This window comes from Branchiostoma lanceolatum, chromosome 2, assembly GCF_035083965.1.
Source record: "Branchiostoma lanceolatum isolate klBraLanc5 chromosome 2, klBraLanc5.hap2, whole genome shotgun sequence".
Classification (NCBI taxonomy): Eukaryota; Metazoa; Chordata; class Leptocardii; order Amphioxiformes; family Branchiostomatidae; genus Branchiostoma; species Branchiostoma lanceolatum.
Window position 1 is genome coordinate 22,492,037 of NC_089723.1, and position 13,197 is coordinate 22,505,233.

The 13,197-nt window shown below is 40.8% G+C and overlaps 1 non-coding gene across 1 annotated transcript; it reads right to left on the bottom strand.

Annotated features, from left to right (window-relative positions):
- Nucleotides 1-12,579: 12,579 nt before the first annotated feature.
- Nucleotides 12,580-12,688, bottom strand: LOC136429044 (U6 spliceosomal RNA). Its single transcript, XR_010754703.1, has one exon. It is a non-coding gene; the product is annotated as a U6 spliceosomal RNA (small nuclear RNA).
- Nucleotides 12,689-13,197: the final 509 nt, after the last annotated feature.

The window sequence follows — 13,197 nt, forward strand, 5'->3', positions numbered from 1 at the left end:
TGAATGGTTGGATATCGGACGTCGACTGCTTTACAGTAATGAAATGCTCTGCAGCGTCACAAACTGTGCCCGTCACGTTCTGTGCTTTTCTCAGGCACAGAACGTGACACAGCCCGACCGTCACAGACTGTGCCCGGAAGCGCTGTCAATCACTGTGACTGACGGGGCAGTGATGTAACTATTAACGCCCGCGTTTCCATATAAGGCAGCGTGTTTTGGTTTACCGCAGCCCCCCACCACACCCCCGTCATCTTTGTTTTTTTTTCGGGGCGCTGAGATAAGAAGGAACAGCGTAATTCTCGCTCTGTAAAATAATTGAATAACTTACACTTAGAATTGAAGTGGCACAAAAAGACAGTGTCTATAACAGATGCTAACAAGGGTGGTGTTTAAAAAACACTCCGGCGACGTGAAGTATGGAAGAAAAGTGCGGATTTCGTCGGTTGAGGAGGTTTCTTGTTAAGGGGCTATGTTCTTATTTTTGCAGGTCATTAAGGGAGTGTTGGTACTGTGAGCTGCCCAGCAGTCTTTGGGTTGGAATAACCACCCATTACGTCATAACTTTATAAAAGAATTACATATCTGCCTGTAAGGAACAATATCATTTGACCGGAAAAGCTGATTTTATAGCGTTGGTACGTATGCTTCAACATTTTCAGAGGATATAATTGCTTGTACATGCTGCCAACCATTTCTTCATGTGTTGTACAGAGATGACGGAGGTAATAATCATGTTTATTTGCATGTTCATGCCCTTCCGGGCTAAATGCATTACAAGTAATACAATTGTGCATTGTAATAACAGAAAAAAAATGAAGAAAACTATTCTATGTTCTATCTACCTCTAAAGTTTACACGCTACTTCTCTCTTCTTGAGACATGTGTACACGAATTCACAGAGTTTCTCAATTACCGATTGATTATTCGATGACATCAAGTATAATATGAACAGTTTGTCATTTGTTAAGTTTGTATATCTCTGGTCTAGTTGTATTGCGTTAACCAAAGAGATGCGTAAATCTTTGTACAGTGAGCATTCTAGAATAAAATGTACTTCATCTTCTATAGAGTTCTTATTACAGAGTGCACATAGCCTATCGCTAGGAGGAGTCCGGCTGTATTTACCAGTTTCAATATGCAGTGGGTGGTCGCTAATTCTTAGCTTAGCCATGGCTCGGCGATGGCTAAAGTTTTTGATGTCAAGATAAATAATGAGGAGACATGACTGGTGTTAAAAGTTTGTTGTTTATTGTTTTGATCGGTAAGTATATGTACATTGGATATTTGTGTTACTTGTTGGATTGGTAAATATTGCCATGTAATATGTTGTATAAGTTATGAAGGTATAGTTGTAAAGGTAAGTATGATGTAATGTAGACGTACTTTATATATGATCTATTTCATGTCGGATATTTTGAGTACTTCTCATGGTATGATGTAGACAAGTCAATAGGTCCGCTAATGGTTAGACATGTCTATACGATCTATATCGTGAAGTAGTATAAGTTATTTCAATGACCAGCTAGGTACATATAAGCGGTTTTAATTACATAATTGTTATATGTAGTGATTGATAACAATAATGCTAATGAATAGCGAAGTATTCTCTAAAATATGTTTAATGGTGTGTAATTTGGCATTATATCATTAAGTTATTTGTAAGAATTGTTGATTAAATAATTCTCGTATATGTAAGTAGGTAATATATATATTGACATAGTTGATAATTTGTACTTTAGTCTTGTATAGTAAAGTAATAAAATGTTAAGGGTATATGATTACTTATACTAGTGGTTCTTATAGTGTGATTACGTACACTACTGTATATATAGCGTATGATAATGTAAGTGCTGATGATCTATTAATCTCTGAAAATATACATAGTTATGATATATAACTTGGTATTATACTCTTGACTAACTAGTAATATGGTATAAATATATATATCTTGTTAATAGTAAGACATTATCAATGTATAAAATGGAAATATATGTAGTTGGCATGTAATTAATATGTAATGTTATGTTATGTTATGTTATATGTGAAGAATACGATCAAAAAACGAGCGCCGTGAGAGCGCCGAGAGAGCGCGCAGCGATCGAGGGCGGTGAGCGCCGCGAGAGCACCGTGAGAGCGCCGTGAGGGCGCCCAATTGCAAGGTGGGATCAAAGAGCCACAGCGAGCGCTCAAGGATCGCAGAGAGCGCTCTACGAGGATTCAATGGTCTTAACTTTAGTTCAAACAAATTTCATTCTTCGAGTGGTATATATGGAATTTCTGGGAATTTTGTGGTCAAATCATAGTTTTGCTCATGGGTAATACAATTGACGAATAACTGCTTCCATTCAAATTAAATTCCTTCAAATTTTTATTGTCAGTGGTTCAAAAAGTATTTCAAAATTCTGTGATTTACGTTTCTATTATAACGTAGAATGATAAACTATATCTATTGCAAACAGGTAACATGACAGACAACACAGAAAAAAATCAAGTTGAACATATATATAACTTATAAAGACTCACACTGAGCGACCGTACAGCGACCAAAATTGCAATTGAATCTGTTTTCTCCTTGATTTTATTATTCAAATATGATGCAAGAGGTACAGGTATGACTGAGAAGACAACAAAGCACACAAAACGTAGACAAAATTTGTTCTTTATCACTGGAATTCGTTGAGTGATCTGTGAAATCTTTAGTCGCTCATAAAAAGTTGCTGACATTTGACATTTTGGTCGCGCTGAGAGCGCGCAAGGGTCGCCGTAGAGATTCCACTTGAGCGCGTTTTCCAGGAGTTTGGCGCTCTCACGGCGCTCTGGCCAATTTTATTTTAGGTCGCCGTGAGAGCGCGGCGAGAGCGCCGTCCAAGTGGAATGGGGGTATTATGAACAATCACTGCCGAACATAAACTCGCGAGAGTTAGACCCCCATTCCACTTGGACGGCGCTCTCACCGCGCTCTCACGGCGACTTAAAATGGCCCAGAGCGCCGTGAGAGCGCTGGACTCCTGGAAAACGTGCTCAAGTGGAATCTCTACAGCGACCCTTGCGCGCTCTCAGCGCGACCAAAATGTCAAATATGAGCAACTTTTGAAAGATTTCCCAGATCACTCAACGAATTCCAGAGATAAAGAACGAATTTTTGTTACGTTTTGTGTGCTTTGTTGTCTTCTCAGTCATACCTTTACCTCTTGCATCATATTTGAATGATATAATCAAGGGGAAAACAGATTCAATTTTAGTCGCTGCACGGTCGCTCAGTGTGTGTCTTAAGTAATATATGTATGTTCAACTTGTTTTTTTTTGTGTTGTCTGTCATGTAAACTGTTTGCAATAAATATATTTTATCATTCTACGTTATAATAGAAACGTAAATCACAGAATTTTGAAACACATTTTGAACTACTGACAATAAAACTTGGAGGGAATTTAATTTGAATGGAAGCAAGTACTTGTAGTTATTCGTCAATTTGTATTACCCACGAGCAAAACTATGATTTGACCACAAAATTCCCAAAAATTCAAGATACACCACTTCAAAAATGAAATTTGTTTGAACTACAGTTAAGACCATTTTATCCTCATAGAGCGCTCGCTGCGATCCTTGAGCGCTCGCTGCGGCCCTTTGATCCCACCTTCGGCGCTCTCACGGCGCTCACCGCGCTCTCACGGCGCTCACACTGCGCTCACCGCGCTCGCTCCGCGCTCTCTCGGCGCTCGTTTTTTGATCGCCATCCTCGGCGCTCTCACGGCGAAGGTTTTGAGCATGTTCAAAACCATCGCCGAGGTGACGGCGCTCATGGCGCTCTCGCCGCGCTGTCGGCGCTCTCGCCGCGCTGTCGGCGCTCTCAATGGCACTCTCGCCGCGCTGTCGGCGCTCTCACGGCGATCTGGCCAAAATGAGGTCGCCGTGAGAGCGCGGTGAGAGCACCGTCCAAGTGGAATGGGGGTATTAATGACACGTGACGTCAGCAATTGGTCAAACGTGCCAGGTAGTTGTTTACGCTCACTGTCTCTGTTGAGTGATAGCTGGAGTGCCCTGATGTATATGGCTTCCTTTATATCTCTCATAAAGTACTCCTGCTCAGTGTCTGGTATTCTGACTTTGTCCAGTGAAACGGTATGGCCCGGAGATGTGTTGAGAGACTTCAGACGAATGCGAGCTGAGGCGTTTGTGTTCAAGGAATCTAGTTCTCAATGAGCGTTCTGTCCCACCGATCTAGAATTTTTCGCAGGTCCCTTGTCTAGTGGTTCCCTGACACGGTGTGTGCAAGGAGGTTGGTATGTACGCCACGCTTTTCTTCTCTGGTTTTGTCGTTCGGTGCCACGAGAAGCTGTCACTGCACAAAATTCCACGGATCCTGGCGGATCCGACAGGGATTCCTCCGGAAATATTCCTAAGCCCGTGTGGATACTGACGGATACTGACGGATCCAACGTAACTAACGGATTCGAGGTCATTTCGTGCAGTGTGTCGCAATGTGTTCCCATGTGAAGCGGGGACGGACTCGTATGCCGAAGTTACGGGACCCGCCGTTATGTAACAATGGCAAACTTCATTTACTTCCGTGTATACGGGTAATGCTTAGGTCCCATTTCGTGGGGTCGTGTGGCGCAACGGCAGAGCGTTTGACTCAGAACCAAGAGGTCCCGAGTTCGAATCCTGTCATGTCACCGATCTTGTGCCCTTGGGAAAGGCACTTTACACGACTTTCCTCACTCCACCCAGGTGTAAATGGGTACCTGACTTCGGTCGGGGAAAGTCGTATTGAGGTCACCTGGTGGCGCCGAATGGCAGCCGCCCAGACCCTTGCGACAGTTCCACAAAATGCAAGTGTGGAATAGATATTATATATGTCGTGTATTATGTGAAACCTGTAATACCCTGCATCAATTCAGCGCTAGAAAGGCTGCCATTGCGGGTAATTTCTGACCAATAAAACCATTTAAAAAAAAAAAAAAAAAAAAAAAAATCCGGAGCCTGGCCGGGCTGCTTGCGAAAACGAAAGATAAAAAATGCACATCAAGAAAATACACAATATATGGTTAGGGATAATCTTTTTTAGGTTTTCTGTTTTTTGTATCATATTTTGTCGTTCCCACAAGCTGTCCGGCCGGGCCTCGGATTGGGAATGGGACCGAGGCATAAGGCATTGTATGTGCATTTGATGATGTTCATGAACTTGAGTACTATTCACTGATACCCAGTTAACTAATTATACATTGTATTAGTCCATTGATTTTCAGAGTCACGGTACTGTAAGTCGTTCCAACAATATCCTCTTCTCCAGAGTCCGGCCCGTAGCACATTCCTCAATACTCTCCAACCATGCAAAGGTTATTGGGCAAAATTGTGACCTTTTTGTCCGTCCTCCCCAAGAACTTGCTGTAAAGTCGTACAACTTAATTTTCAACGTGTATTCTATTTATCTTGTTACAATTAGTATCCAACTCCAGAAAACATGTTCCGATGAATTGGGAATGGGATGGTTTTACTGATAATCAATATGCACAGTGTATACAAGGACTTTAGAAAATATAAGAAATGAAAGCAGACGTGCAGAAATAAGTGGGTCGTGGTTGACACAAGCCGCACTCTCTCCGCAATGCACCTGCAGTTGCGTGCCCTAAAGTATTGTAGTGCAAACTTTCTCACGATTGACCTATTCCCGCGGGGGAAAGTAAGGGGTCTTTCTCTCAACTACGACACAAGTCTAAGGCTCTGATTGGATAATTTCCACTTGGTGTCGGCAAGTAAAGACGATGATAAGCTGTTTGATAGGATACTGACAATATTTGGAGCGAGAACATGATGATACAGAAATAACTGGTTAGTTATGAGCATTTTTGTCATTTCCGTTATGCCCATCCCTGCCTGGTTTGTGAAAAAGGTAAAAGAAAAGTTCCATTTCCTGGTAACGTAACATTACCAGTTAATGTCCGATTTATTAAAACGTTATTTATCTTAAAACCGCGCGAACAGAACCAAATGTTAAACCAATGGGCAGAAATATCAGCTATTCTTACAATAAAAATGCATGGTCTGTAAGTTTTTCTCCGCCTGTTTAACGCCGTGCGAGCAAGTATTTATACTGGCCATATGATGTAAAATACGGCTAGGCTTACCCAATATCGTCCACTTCATTATTTTACCTTCTAGCGCTATTCTTGAAGAATATAGATCAGAAAAAAATGCACAGTAACTGTCGAAATTAGTCTACAGACAAATGGCAGTAAAGTCACTATGTGTGTCCGTCCGCTTGCCTGGCGCGATAGAAAAAAAACAATGTTTGTGTTGTCATTTCCCCGACATCAGCAGCACGTGGCGTCCACGTGATAAACGAATGGCCATTATGTTATGCCGTGCAAAAATCTATCGTCTGAGCGGGGGTCGCTAGGTTGTATCAAACCTTCCTACAACTGGCAAGAGTTTCAAACCTCGAATCACCATGGATAGTCTGAATATCAAAGAAAGGTTTAACGTCAGCTATTTTTAAGATATACTAGCTATCGTGTAAAGCCCCGGTCACACTAAACTCACGTCGTACCTACGATGCACGTACGATGCATTTCCCGTACAACGCAGGTAAATCGCAGGTAAATCGTAGGTAAAATCAGCTATCGCAGAGCGTCGGGTGATGTTCAAAATTTTCCGGCGTCGTGCGATTTGTCACGTGTCGCTCATCTCATATGTGTGCACGTTTCATCTGACCTTTGCAAGATGGTGATGCCACCAGAAAGAATCAGGCTAGTGTGGCTGCAGTTACAGCTAAATAGAGTACAGGGAAGGCAAGCTGTAATTTTGGCAGCCCTCATCAGGGTTCTGCAAGAAAGACAGAATGCGAGAAGGCGACGGAGGTGGTGGGTGAGGCCGTGGATCCGGCGGCGGACCTTACTAGGCCAATACGACAAACTTTTGATTGAGTTGGCTCGAGAGTGTGGTGGGGACTACTTCAGAAATCAGAACCATAGTGAGCGCTGCTATATGTTTGCATAATCTCATGAGAGAAAGGTACCCAGGCTTACAAAACAGAGACTTGGATGAGGAGGGGCCAGAGGGGCAAGTTGTCCCCGGGGCATGGAGGCAGGCCGGGATGTTGGATAAGATGCTAAATGTGCGGGGGGGGGGGGGATGTGGCAAATACAGAGGGAAAAAAGCTAAGAGTCTATCTGAAACAGTACTACAATAGCCCTGTGGGTTCGTTGCCATGGCAGCACCATATGAGGCCGATTTGTATTTATAGATATGTGCGGTGAGGATGGCTTCAGTTGTTTTAAGTTTATGACAACAGAGACGCATAAGCATAGACATATGTCTTCTAGTAACTTTATTTTTCATCCCTTTTTTTTTTTTTTTAAATTCTGATTCCGTGTTTGTCACGGCACTTTATTAAATGTCTTAGAATATTTTACAATGTGTGGCTTATATTAAGTTTCTGACAGAACATTCTGATTTGAAGACTTTCAAGAGGGTTTGCGGATCTAGATATAATGAGTTCGAGGCTGACAATGTAAACTTAAATTTCACAATAGATAATTTTGCAACTAACAACAGTTGATTGATGTAGCGAAACTTGTTCAACATATGTAAGTTATATCCAAAAATTATGTGATGTACATTAAGTGATAAAGAATGACTAAATAAACTTTCTACATAATCCCATAATGGTTTGACAGTTTTACAATCAAAGAAAAAGTGCTCTATATAATCTATATTATCGCAAAAACTACACTTATTATTTTCTACAATTCTCATCTTATACAGTAATATTCTTGTTGGATATATGTTATGCAATATCTTCCATTGCATGCTTATAAGTTTGGGTTCTTTAGTGGCCAAGAAAGGAGATTTCCACAGTACATTCCAAGAAATGGAGTGAAAATCGTACAAAGGAAATCGTTTCTCCCAGAAATTTTGTGAGACTGGAACGGATTGGTATTGCATAATACAAATATTCTTGAAGAAGGTAGAGTCTTGTGAGCGGATATCTTTACCACAAAGTTTGATACTGGGAGCTTTTTCATTGTCTAAACGAGAAACACCTTTCCACTGTTTGGGAACTGAGTTCATAAGAGCGTTATACTGTAGTAATACATGTGCATTATTACCAACAATAGCTTTTACATCATCAAACGATATGAATTTACCCTGATCATCTACAATATCATTGACGTACAGAATGTGCCGGCGAATCCATTTGTCAAAGTACAGCATGTTGCCCTTGTAACTTATACAAACATTATTCCATAACAATTGCCAATTTACTTGATCAATATCGTTGACATTCTGAACAGGTTTCGTTTCATACCACGTAAGTATCAATTTACGGTAATAAAGAGGTAAGGGTGCCAGTGAAACTTTAGATGACACCTGGACTGCAGTACAGTTATGTTTCAAAATACATAGATCAGGACCAAACTTATTGAAGTAATACAGCTGTATCTTCTTCCATGTAGGAGTAGGAGTTTCACTACTAGATAGCAATTTTTGTATCGATCGTAGTAGGCAGCATTTGTGCATTATTCTTATATCAATCATTTTCAGTCCTCCTTTTGAATAGTCTTGAACCATAACATTACGCTTTACCCTATCTCTTTTCCAAATAAATCTGTAGAACATCAAATTAACATCCTTCAAGAAACTATCCGGTGGAATAAGTGCACCAAAACTGTAAGGAAGTTGTGAAGCTACAAGGTTTTTGAGCACTGTTATTTTTCCTATAAGACTAAGGTTGCGTGGAGCCCAAGATGATAAAATATTTTTCATCTTACAGTATTTCTTACTCCAGTTTACATCTATTTCAGAGGCACAACATGCAGATGAAAAAACAATTCCCAAGCATTTTGCTGTGGTGCACCATTTCAGCCCACTAGCTTGCTCAGAGCAGTGTCTCCATGGGCCTAGCCACATGGCTACTGTTTTTTCTTTATTCAAAACTAGTCCCGAAAAAACTGAGAATCTTCTAATAATATCTAAACTTCTTTCAATTGAACTTTTGTCACCAAGTATAAGTTCTGTATCATCTGCATATTGAAAAATTCGAGATTCAACCTCGGAGTCACTAAGGCCAGGTAATGTAATACCTTTGATTTCAGAAGACTGTCGGACTTTAAGAGCAAAAAGCTCTGTAGCTAGAACAAATAGAAGAGAGGACAAGGGACATCCTTGACGTACTCCTCTTCCCAGGTCAAACCATTCAGAGATATGACCACAATGATTGATACAACTACGGGCATTATTAGTGTATACCTTCACCCAATGCACAAAATCTGCACCGAAATTGAAATTTTCAAGCACTTTTATAATGAAATCTTTGGAAATAGTATCAAAAGCTTTACTGTAATCTAGGAAAAGAATGGCACCTGGAACATTAGATTCTTTAGTAAAGCAAATTATGTCGTCTATAGCACGTATATTATTCAAAATGCTACGTCCTTTGATATATCCAACTTGGTCTGGTCCAACAATGTGAGAAATAATGTTCTGCAATCTATTTGCTAATATCTTCGCACCTATTTTATAATCGGTGTTTGTTATTGAAATAGGTCGCCAGTTAGAAAGCTGGTCTCTACTTAATTCTTGATGTTCACCCCCCTTAAAGAGTAAGGATATAACCCCTTTACGTTGAGTGGAAGAAAGTTGGTTCTTCGTATAACCCTCATTTAGTGAGTTCAAAACCATATATCTTATTCTGCTCCAAAAGACTTTATAAAAGTCAGTTGTGAGGCCATCTAGGCCGGGACTGCAATTAGTCATGTTATGTAAAGCAGATGCACATTCCGTCATATCAAACAACCCTTCACACGATTTGCTTTGCATTTCAGACAGCGTAGGAAAATTCACATCTGCAATGAAGTCATCAAAGTTTTCCTTATCGAACTCGTTGTTTTTACTGTACAATTTTCTATAGTAATCAACTTGTTGTTCCAATAATTTGTCTTGATCTGTTGTTATGGAACCGTCAGGTGCTTTGAGGCTTGTAATTACATTATGTGTGGCACGTGCCTTCTCAAGTCGAAGAAAGTAGGCTGTGTTTTTTTCTCCTTCCTCAATCCATTTAACTTTTGAGCGGCTTTGTGCACCTTGTGCCTCGTGAAGGGCAAACGCTTCAAACTCAGCCTTTGTATTGTGCACCTGTTGCTGTAAAGTTGGATTCTTTGGATCGGAAGCTAATTGTTTTTCCAGCCGTTCTAATTTTTTTTTCAATCATGTTGTGTTTGGATCGTTTTTCATGAGCCGTTTGTTTCCCATAACTTATTGAAAAGCTTTTTATCTTACTCTTGCATATGTCCCATATCAACTGTTTATCTTCGATCACAGAGTCACTAAGGCCTTCTTCAATGTTTTCTATGATTTCATTAACACGATCAACAAAAATCTTATCTGTTAGAAAGGAATTGTTGAATTTCCAATATGAAGGTCCTTTGTCAAACTGTGTTACAGACATATCGAAGACAACAGCTCTATGATCACTGCAGGGGAAAGAGATGATTTCACATGCAGTAGTTTTATCAAACATAAAGTCATTAATCAGGAGATAATCTAGTCTCCTGGCTATAAAGGGGTTTCTCTTTGACCATGTGTAATCTTTGTCTTCACTATGGAGAACTCTCCAGATGTCAAGTAGTGCAAGACTGTCTACCATATTATTAAAACATTTCACCTCTGCTTTGTCATGCTCTTTCCCCGCTACATTATCAAGATCAAGGTTAAGTACTGTATTGAAATCACCAGCTAACATAAAATATTCACCTTCACAATAATGTTCTAGCAGTTGAGTTAGAAGCTGTGTATAGAACAGTTTCTTACTCACTACATTATTTGGAGCATAAACATTGAAACAAACAAATTTCTCACCATGGTGTATAAATTTCACACCGATTGTGCGATCAGAAAGATCTACAAATTCTACATTATTACAGTCAAAATTCTTAGCAATCAATATAATTTGTCCTTTACTATGTGAGGTGCAAGGATGAGCGTAAAGCTTCCCTCCCCACTCTTTTGACCATGAATCTTTGTCATCATTAGTTATATATGTTTCCTGCAAGCAAACAATATCAATTTGTTTTGTTTTCAAATATTGAAAAACAGTTCGTCGGACGGATCTTTTCCGTAGACCTCTGACATTAATGCTGAGAAAACGTACCATTGCTAATAATGTCAATCACAAGTACTAACCAATGTCTTTTTGTCTCTTTTGCTCATCTTTATGACGTAACTTGCCTGGCTTGTTAGCTTCTGGAGGGGTGAGAACGTCTTTTCTTTTTGCAGTCGACGTAGTTCGGCGAGATGATCGGAGCCTGGGTCGGTTCTGTTGTGTCCCTCCAGAGTGCTCTTCCCGCTGTGTGCCTGGTGTGCTGGAAGCACCGGAAGTGACGTCCTCTCTGCTCACGTGCTCGCGACCTTGGTCGTCGGTACACTCACTTTCTACTTCAGACATACTTTCAACAGTTTCGCTCACAATATCAGAGCAAGGATCGACTTCCTTTTCACTCTGATTGTCGTCGGCGTGTGTGGTTTCAATGTTTGTCGGACAAATGGTTGCTTTTCTGCGGGCAGCTTTGAGTTGAACTTCAACTTCTTGTTCGATGTTTCTGGTAGTTTCGGTCGGAGCATCGCTTTTCTCTGCTCGACACCACTTTCGGATGTGGCCCTTTTTGCCACAGTTATGACAGGTTACGCGATGTGGGCAATCAGGGAAATCGTGGTCGTCGGCCTTGCAGGATTTACAGTTCACTCTCTGACCGTCATGAAAGATCGTCACCTCTACGTCCATCAGGCTAGTTGCATCGATGGGATCTGGAATGCTGTAGGTTGTGTAGCGCGGAAAGCTCTCCCGGATCTTAGAAACATAGCAAAACCTGTGGCCGGAGTAGAGATGTTGAAAGGGGGAATCAGAGTTTCTGTTCCTTTTCTGGTGCCGCATAACAGTAGTGGATCTATCGGCTTTAGTATCAACCCACTGGGCAACTTCATGATCGGAAATGTGGTGGGGGATACCATGAATGGAGATCCTTATCTGTTTATCTTTGATCCCAGCTCTCTGGAAATCCAGGATGGCATACGATTTGTTGTTGACAACAATGCGACCAATGCTAATTGCTTTTGCTTTGGCGTCTTCACATGCAAAATTGATTAGCCAGGTGCGTTGTTTCGCCAGGAACTGGGCTCCTAGTATATCCTCTGGATTCACTGAACCATCACCAAGTTCACTTGTAACAGAGTCATAAAGGGCTTCAACAATGTCAAATTCTGACAGTTTAGGCATACCTTTGGCTTCTATGCTCAGCCACAAGCTGGTATCCTGTAGCTTGTCAACGTCGCCATTCGCGTCAGCCGCCGCCATTGTGGTTTCCGCTGTAAACTCCGTAGGTGAAGCCGGGAAAGGGGGGCTTAAACACTCTTTCAGACGAAAAAGAAAGCACAAGAATGACGCCTGATGTTCTTCAACAACTTAGACACATAAGTAACACTGAAAAGAGCGACTTAATCGCCTTGAGAACTCCAGAAGACGAAAAATCTGGAGAGCTCGAAAAAACCCGCACGTTGCCAGGTGACCTCACCTGACCTCTCCAAAAAATATGGAACGCTTCACGAATTTGCGTGTCATCCTTGCGCAGGGGCCATGCTAATCTTCTCTGTATCGTTCCAATTTTAGTATATGTGCTGCCGATTTTTCATCCCTTAATATCAAGATTTGTTAATGAAATAATCTTTACAAATCACCCTTTCACATCCGGGGCAAACTGGCTTGGAAAAAGTAAAATAACGTTTTGTTGCATCGCATCCTTATTCTTTTAATGTATTAGAACGCCTCCTTATTCAGTTTTGTTTTCGAATGTATAAAAAACGTTACAGTAATTTGCCTTAAACAACCAATCAGAAGTAAAGAAATAAAACGAAGGTAAAACGAAAACATTCCAACTGATCATGGAGCACAACATTTCTTTATGGCCGGTTTGTTTGATACATATCTTCAGTGGGATGAACTGATATATGGATTTCTCTGAAAGTGAAGTGCATGTGACAGCATTAAACTGCAAAATGAAAGTTTCAGTCTTTTTAGTATCTTCCTTTCGTTTAGAGATACAGGATGATATGTTTACAAGATAAAGCAATCGTTGATATCAATAAAAAAAACTCAGTTCTAGTCGTCCTGCTGATTGTGCTGCTGTTCCCGGGCGTCTGCCAGC